At 43.5% G+C, this 8,052-nt stretch overlaps 1 protein-coding gene across 3 annotated transcripts in view; it reads right to left on the bottom strand.

Moving 5' to 3' along the window:
• LOC106807047 (protein tyrosine phosphatase type IVA 2-like) overlaps nucleotides 1–2,515 on the bottom strand; it is an 18,895-nt gene extending 16,380 nt beyond the window's left edge. The window contains exons 1-2 of one of the 3 annotated variants that reach the window (XM_014809269.1): nucleotides 2,455–2,515; nucleotides 979–1,080 (exon numbers count right to left, since the gene is read on the bottom strand). The gene's annotated coding sequence lies outside the window, so the exon portion shown is untranslated. Of the gene's footprint in view, nucleotides 1–978; nucleotides 1,081–1,506; nucleotides 1,526–2,450 lie in introns of those variants that run through there. The other 2 variants (XM_014809270.1, XM_014809272.1) reach the window with 2 other exon arrangements.
• Nucleotides 2,516–8,052: the final 5,537 nt, after the last annotated feature.

The following is an 8,052-nucleotide window of genomic DNA, read 5'->3' as shown; positions in this document are numbered from 1 at the left end:
TAACCCTAACCCTAACCCTAACCCTAACCCTAACCCTAACCATATCAAATAGTGACCAGGGTACGTTCCGGCAGTACCCCGGGGGACATAGACCCTCTCAGCAGAACTAGCCTTTATTCCAGAACTTTAAATACAAGGAAAATGCCATTTTAAAATTCGAGAATTTTCGAGTATTCGCAGGAGCTATTTCAACCACAGTGTATCTCCAATAAGTAAATTTTGTCATACAGAAACGTTCTGCTTTTTATATCATTGTTAAAACCTTCTCTTTACAACATGCAACCAATCTGCTGAGCTAAGTCCCTGTTAGAGTACACCAATACAATGATGTACACGCAGTTTGACCATGCTTGTATCGACTATTAAAATCCTTGAGTGTTAATAAGAACACTGACCACCTCAGTCAGAAACTACATAATATGTATACATGTCTCGACTCTACTCCTCTTACTCTACTCTCTTCAGTATAGGGTTTGTAACCAGACACACACACACAACACACACAAGCATGCACACAAATTCACAAACACACAGGCACACCCACCCACAGATCAGACTAATGCACAAGTAAGCAAACACGCACACGATAAGGCATAATTAACATGTATTTTTTTTGCTTGCAATGCTTTGTGTAAGATTGTTATAGGGTACGTTACATTTTCATACTATAAAGGCTATATGACATTCAGATTGTTTGACGAGCAATTACTAGATTCTGCACTCTGCAGATACCCCACTGATTATTGCAATCCTACCAAGCAGAGACAAACTGTACACAAGCACAAAAACATCCATCCCATGTATATGCGAGTAAAATAACTGAGCATTTACACATACACAGTCACAAACAATTCCTAGCAGCATAATAGCTACACGGCTGCTTGTAATTATATATCCAAATAATTTTAACAGAGCACAGCTACGTAAAATGGGACCATTCTACATCCTAGAAATCTGATATAATGCTATGATACTCACCAGGTCATGAATATTTCCGCTCTTTATGCACATTGGGTGGATTATCATCAGGTCACTCATCAGAAATTCTATGGAGGCCAGTCACTGAGAATGGGATTTTGGCTGGAGACAAGAAAATTAACCACTTTAGACAGGTAAAACACGTAGTGTTGGCCACTGTAGACTGTTTTCACCAGTACTAGAAATTACACAGAGCTCTGTATTACTCTGTCCAGGAACATTCTGACATTGTATCAACCATGTAATGTATGTAATGTAAACTCAAGTACAAAGTTAGGTTATTATGTTATTTATTAAGCCCTACACTGTGCAAGTAAATACAGAGATCACAGAGCATATCACAGTGGTAAAGACCGTGTGATACACTATTTTGCTAATGAAATGCGATTAGGATTCTGCCACTCTAGTCTATACATTGCAGTTTTCTTTACCTCAACTAATACAGCAGGATTACTAAACCTGGATTCCTGGAAGATATATAAACTAGTATTTGCTGCATAGACATCATGATTGATGACTAGCACTTACACTACTGCTCCGGTACTACGTACAGTCGACCTCGCCTAAGTCGAATCCGCCGGGACTGGAGGAAAAGCTTCGACTTACACAGTCGAATTTTTTTCGACTTAAAGTAACTGCATGTTTCTATTGTATCTTTGTGATCACTTGTACATGTATTGTGTTGATATTGATGTTTTCAATTACACTTTTAAAACAGTTCAAATAGAAATGCTAATTACACGGTATTTAAAGCCATGTATTTACTTTATCTTGAATTCCACTGTTTGTCCATTGCGGCCAAGCGGCCAAGATTTAAGGCCAATGGAGGTGGGTGTGAATGGCACCAATTGGATTACTTTTACTTTTTCTTTTCAGAAAATTGTATAACTCGATAAATGAGCGTCACCCAGTTACTGTGACAAAGCCAGACGTTTACTGATTTACTTGGGCTATTAAATGTTAAGCTAGCCACGGGGATACTTAGAAACTGAGCCAACTATGCGTTTTTGTACAGCAAGTTTCAAACTGCATTTTGATATATAGGCCCTAATCACTTCTTCTACTTCTAGAAGTGTTTACTCAAATTATTGCAACAGCATCACTCGAAAACAATTTCATAGAAATGTTTCTGCAAAACGCCGATGTTGTGCGAATTATACGGATAGCCCTTATAATGATAAATCTCATATATCAAGGTAAATAATTTTAATACTAATAGTAATAGTGAAAGTGCAAAATTACACCACTCTGACACTCAGTCGCAATCACTGAATCAGTGTATCACTGTATGATGCCGATGCCGCGATGGTTTTACCCCGGATCCATCGTCCTACTTCCTTGCATTCTTCAAACGGTAATAAGCCAATATTAAATCATTTAGAAAGACTGTGTTTAACAAAAAATGCACATTGCAACTAGACAAGTTTTAGCACTAGTATCGCTTTACACGAATTAAACATAGAGATTATTACTTACAGATAAATTCGATTCCGTCCTTCGCATTTCTTCGATCGTGACTGACCTCTATCGGGGAACAAATACACTATACGGGTTTTTATTATGATGGCGATACTGACGCTGAACAACGAGAGCGGCTACTAAAATAATTTTACTAATTATACCAGCGGCGTAGATAGCGGAGGGGGGATATATCCCCCACACTTATTGAGGTGGGGGATGGCGTGTACAATCATCCCCCCTAATTTCAGGAGAAAAATGGGAAATTTTTTATATTTTACAGACAATAAATTTATCTGAACATTTATCTACAAATCCGTCATCCCTATCCATACTCTCCTAACGTATTATTACACAAATGGAAAGTGACGTACATCTACTATAAAATGTCTGTAACTCGTTCCAAGAATGACATTATTTTACTGAAGTCTGAAACTCAGACGGTTAATTTTGGAAGCATTCCCCGGTACGACTTTTTCCAAAACCCTCAAATCACGTCTTATCACTGCTCACGAAAGTTAAATCCCTGCTTTATTCAAAATTAGAATAGACCTATTGAGAGTTGGGATATTGAATTTTCACGGGGATTGAATAAAGGAAATTCATTACACTTTTTTTTTGGAGGAGTCGAAAATATGCACTTTTTGGTTCAAATCTGGTTGTTTTTCTCATACTTTTTTGTACAGTTTTAGCATTCTCAGTAAAATATGTTTTATCAAAATTTTAGGGCGAGATTATTCCAGTGATGTAGTTGTGGGAGGGGAGTTGCGTGTTATTGAACCTTTGGAAGCCAAAGAAAAAAATAACCCTAGAATTCACAAGTATATTGCACTTAGGCCTACGGCTACAGTTACAATTTCAATTTTTTTCAATCCCCTTAAAAACCGCCATCTTAAAGGGTCTAAATTTCTAAAATCCAAGAGCATTTTAGTTAAGAGAGAGTGATTCTGGACGTCGACCCCTCCGCACTCTATCACACACGCTCCATTGTCCACTCTGCTTTTAATTCAATCCCTAAAGGGGGTCGCACACCAGCGATTTGATCGGGAACGCGCACACCTACCCGATATCGGCTGATTTTTATCGGGTAAGTAAAATCGTCTACAAATTCACCCGATAAAAATAATCGCTAGATCCAACGCGACGCGATCTACCCGGCGGTCGCTTCGTTTCGTTCCCGCGCTTTCTTGCATGACAGGCCCTTCCCGTTCTCCTTGCGGTGAGAGGCGCGGGGGAGGACAGCGGCGGCAGTTGCACGGCCTCTCCGCTTCCAAGCCTTTTAGTAACGGCGAACCGTCAAGGGTCAACTGCCGCAAACCCCAGACGCGCGAATTAATGTCCCTTCGTGCCCATTCGAAACAAAATGAGTTGCATACGTACGACGCACGGACGACGCACAGACGTTACGTGTCGTCTTAAGGCCGTCGCACACCTACCCAAAAATCGGTCCGATTAAAAAATCTCTTCACCGTTTGTAAAATCGGCTCATCGCGACGCCTTCCGATAAACACCCGCACACCTACGGTAAAATGTGATGTCATAATAAACCTACGATAAAATGTAAATGTCATGTGACACGGGCACGTTCAGCTATTGGCTGTTCAATATTTATCGTAGACGATTTTCCTGAGTTCACGCGCACACCACAAAATCTTGTCGGATTACACAAAATCGCTTCAAAATAATCGGTTCAAAATCAAACATGTTTGATTTAGAACGACCCTCTAGCGGCTCTCCTCTTCCTCTTCCTCTTCCTCTTCCTCTTTCTTTTCCTCTTCCTCTTTCTTTTCCCCTTCTTTGTCTACGTGTTCAGAGAGACGCCTGCGTTTTTCTGGAGCCGAGGCGAGGTAGAGGGAAGGCTTTGGGAATCCATTGAAGCCTGGTGTGATCAACACGCTGTATGCTCCCATGTTCTGCAATAGGAGGAGGCATCGATGACGTCAGAGAGAGAGAGAGAGAGAGAGAGAGAGAGCCAGGCGGACAGACAGAGAGAGACAGGCAGACAGACAGAGAGAGACGGGCAGACAGACAGAGAGGGACAGAAAGAAAGGAAGAGAGCGAGAGAGAGAGAGAGAGAGCGAGAGAGAGAGAGAGAGAGAGAGAGAGACGAGAGAGAGAGAGTAGAGAGAGAGAGAGAGAGAGAGAGAGAGCGAGAGAGAGAGAGAGAGAGAGAGAGAGACGAGAGAGAGAGCGAGAGAGAGAGGATGAGAGAGGGTAGAGATGTAGAGTAGGCAGAGAGTGTAGAGATTGTAGAGAAGAGAGCAGGAGAGAGGAGATGTAGAGATAGAGAGAGATGTTAGAGATAGAGAACTGAGAGAGAGATGTGAGATATAGAGAGGATAATTGTTATTTTTAATTATTATTATTAAATGTAGGAAAAAATCGATATCTATCTTATTATCAGGAGTTGAATTATTAATAGTAATAATAATAATGTATTATTATTCACTCCATATCATATATCTATCTATATACATTATTATGACACTCCTGATTGAGCATGAGACTGATATAATCTATATATACCCGCGTCCTCGTTGGTGTTTCACACTGAGCTCCCTTTCTCATTGGCCTGCCCCGACTCCCACGTTCTTTTCCTCGTGTCACTGACTACACTTAAAACACTTTTCTTACTAAAGCTGTTAAAGGCAGCCTTATGGGAGCAGGCTTCTGTGCAATAGGATAGTAGCGCAATTTCTGATTCTCGTCTCTCACACACAATCTACATAGTACTCAAAGTGGGCCTATATTGAATCAGGGAATCTTAGTGGTACTGTATATTTGTATAAACGACCAGCGTATCCTATCGTTTACCAACCGTTCGATTTTAACACACAGACAGATGGAGGATCCATCGCTGTAAAGGATGTCTGGGCCGGCGGCTGGCTATATTCTTCGTCCTTAGAGGTTTTTCGCTGCTGTTACATGCGGTACCAATCTTCTGCCTGGAAATCGGCGTCGCGGGGATTCGCAAAAACGGCGGGAATGCATCCCCAGCGTTGTGCTGCCGCAAGTCGTCGCTCAATGCGTCGGCAGTTCCAAATTCAAAGGACCTTCGTGTTTCGCTGCATCGATGTTTCTTGCTGCGATTCCGTCGCCGACTTTTCAAATTGGACTCCTGCGGCAGTTCAACGATCACTGTCGTGACACATGGGTACTGCCCTCACAACGGTGATATATCGCCACGATCCACCCGTGTCTTACTTGTTACATCCGCTTGTCTTGGGCGTCTTCGTTTCTTGATCAGCATGCTCGGCTTATCAGGCAGTTGTTTTGAACTGTGTTATTTGTGATGGGTCTTCAGCCCAGTATGCAGCGCCGTGTCGCAACTAAATCAGTTTGGTTATATGGTCAGTGTAGCCAATTCATTTCTGTCGTCTTTTCACGCCATGCAATGCCGCTTCGCTCTCATATTTGTTATACGCATCACTGTCGATAGCTATCTAGCGTGGAAACTGCTGTTGAAGTGCTGTACAGTGAGTGAGTCGGACTTGCTGTGACGAATGATCTCATTCCTCGTTTTCAGGTTCGGGGGGGTGTGCGGGCGTGTTAGGTGGGGGGGCGGGCTGTCAGTGTTTGGGAGGGCGGCGGCAGTTTGTCAGCGTTGGGGGGGGGGCGTTCGGAGGGGGCTGGGTTCAGTTGGAGGTGCCGGCATTGCTCAGGCTGGGGCAATTGTCATGTTGGGGGGATGGGGGCGTTGTTCAGGTGTGGGGGGCTAATTGTCAGGCTGCGGGGCATTGTTCAGTGGGGGGGCCGCGTTGTCAGGCTGGGGGGAGGCTGGTTGTCAGGCTGGGGGGCAGGCGTTGTCATGGTTGGGGTGGGGCGTTGTCAGGTTGGGGGGGGGCGGCGTTGTCAGGCTGCGGGGTCAGGCGTTGTCAGGCTGGGGGGTGGGCGTTGCGCAGGTTTGGGGGGGTCTGGTGGTTGGCCAAAAGAGATTATATGAATATCATAAATTCAAAATTTCGTAACTTTATTCATAACTTTATGATCTTTCTGACAACGGTTTCCTGATCGATAATTAGGGCAAAGCGTAGGAATATTATAATAGGGCTCATAGGCAGTCTATGTCCCCCAGGCGTAGCTGCGGCGGAACGTACCTGCGGTACGGTGCCGAGGGCACCGGCGTGATTACGGGCGCGGACACGCTACCCTTTGGTAACTAATTCTCAATCATGGTTGAGGGTTAGGGGTGTAGCTTCACGCGTCTCGAGCTAGCGCGTAGGCGACTTCCCTTAGAACTCGTTAGTGGAGTAGGCCGAGGTGGTATCGGGTCCGGATAGTTAGATTAGTGCCAGGCGCTTATCGTACGTTCCGGGTATCACCGGCAGCCGTACCGTGGCCGTTAACGTTCCGGCAGTCTACCCTGGGGAAATCGACCTCTCAGCTATAATATGAACAACTGCTCGTAAACTTCCCCTCCCACGGCGCCTCGCATCCACAATATTCACTATTCTTATCGCCTTGAATATTAGAGGTATTATTAGCTCGTGCATATTGATAACATCGAGCGAGTGAGATTGAATAGAAGCACTATTATCTGTACCCTGAATAGTCGATATTCGATAACATTGCCAGTAACGTGAAACGTGAAGACACTAACACGCGGTTTCTTGCGTCGCCATTCACATGATTATCACAGATAAATGTCGCAATGAGGTGCTTACATTCGCGGTGCGTGTTAACCTAATATTTTCAGCGGACTCGCGCCATGCTTTTTCATACGCCTTCCAAATTTTAATACTCACACGTGATGTAGCTGGCACACGTGCATGTGAAAACGTGTAAATACAAAATAATGCCCACACTCAAATATGGTTATCTCGCTATGTCCATCGTAAATGTTCACTTACCATCTAACGTTTTATATATAAAGATCCAAATTATACGAAATTAGGCGAGAACCATAGAGACACCACTTACAATCTTATGGTGCATCGTTGGAAAAATTGCAGCGAGCGCACGGCGAAACGTATAAATACGGCTCAAGCCGAAAAGGGCTGCCCGCGGCCAGCGCCACAAGCAGACGCTTTTATACGCCGACAAGGAACCCCGCGTGAGTTCACGCGTGGATCTAGAACAATAATGTGTAAACAAGTCTGAACCGCAGCCCTTAGCTGAACTGCTTTAAATCAATACCGCGTGAAATAAGAAACTGACAGTGCAGGAAAATACTACAGTATGACACGCTTAGAAGAAATGATGAGAAGAAATAACAGTGAGTATAACAGTAGCAATTGTACAAGTACCTTGGTGATCAATTCTAAACACTGTCGTTTAATCATTGTAGAATGTAGAAAATTGCTAATATCTCCGTTGTAGTAATGATGCAGTTGCTGATTCCAAAAACTTTGGAAACACATCAATGGAATAAAGGGTCTCTGGATTTCCTATGAAAAGATTATATTTCAGAAGTTTTGGCCCTTCATTTACGTTATTATATTGTGTCATAAAAAACGTTACAGATTTTCGTGCATGTTTTCAACTTATATTCCTAAAATAAGAGAGAAAGAGAGGAGAGAGAGCAGAGGATACTTTTATTAAATAGGTGCTTGTGTGCGTGAACCCCCGTGCTGTGCGTGCGTGCGTGAATGCGTGCCGTGCGTGTGTGTTGTGCCG

Source organism: Priapulus caudatus, unplaced genomic scaffold (genome assembly GCF_000485595.1).
Source record: "Priapulus caudatus unplaced genomic scaffold, Priapulus_caudatus-5.0.1 Scaffold192, whole genome shotgun sequence".
NCBI classification, from domain to species: domain Eukaryota; kingdom Metazoa; phylum Priapulida; class Priapulimorpha; order Priapulimorphida; family Priapulidae; genus Priapulus; species Priapulus caudatus.
This window is presented reverse-complemented; position numbering and strand designations above follow the sequence as displayed.